The sequence below is a fragment of the Lagenorhynchus albirostris genome, chromosome 6 (genome assembly GCF_949774975.1).
Source record: "Lagenorhynchus albirostris chromosome 6, mLagAlb1.1, whole genome shotgun sequence".
In the NCBI taxonomy this organism is placed as follows: Eukaryota; Metazoa; Chordata; class Mammalia; order Artiodactyla; family Delphinidae; genus Lagenorhynchus; species Lagenorhynchus albirostris.
This window is the reverse complement of record NC_083100.1, coordinates 33394132-33394930: the sequence shown is the minus strand read 5'-3', so window position 1 is coordinate 33394930 and position 799 is coordinate 33394132.

Genomic DNA, 799 nt, shown 5'->3' with positions numbered 1-799 from the left:
CTACGCGCTAAGAGGAGGGGGAAGGAGGAGAGGAAAGGCGAGGCGGGAAAGCCAGTGGGGGGCGAGTGCCCGGAGGCTGGAGGGCCGAGTGGCTTTAGTGGTGGTCGCGCGAGTGAATAAACGACAGTCCCCTCAGATGCACCTAGACTAGGCCTTGTGCCTGGGTCCCGAGCCCATCCCCCTGGGGAAAAGTTCCGGGTGCCCAGTCTCGACGTTTGGAAGCGTACTGAGCACAGACCCCTCCCTCTGATACCTTGCGCGTTTCTGAAGGCTGAGCCAAGATACTTTTCTTTTTTTTTGCGGTACGCGGGCCTCTCACTGTTGTGGCCTCTCCCGTTGCGGAGCACAGGCTCCGGACGCGCAGGCTCAGCGGCCATGGCTCACGTGCCCAGCAGCTCTGCGGCGTGTGGGATCTTCCCGGACCGGGGCACGAACCCGTGTCCCCTGCATCGGCAGGCGGACTCTCAACCACTGCGCCACCAGGGAAGCCCCAAGATACTTCTATTGTCTCCTCCTGGCCTTGCTCATCGATCTCCCTGAATAAATTGGACTGTATACCTAGAACTCTAGTGCTTCTTACACTAGAGCTAGCATTTTTGGTTAACCAACCCTGGCCAAACACATGAACTTAATTAAAACAAAACATGATCCCATTGAGCAGGATTTTGATGGCTACTGGTGAAAAAGATGCTCCTGAAAGTTCTAAACTGGTGGCGAGAAGAAGCTGACTCCCACCCTTGACTTCATTGCTTTGAATTAAAGAATGGCCCTTCTGTGAGTTCTTTAAAATATAGTGGCC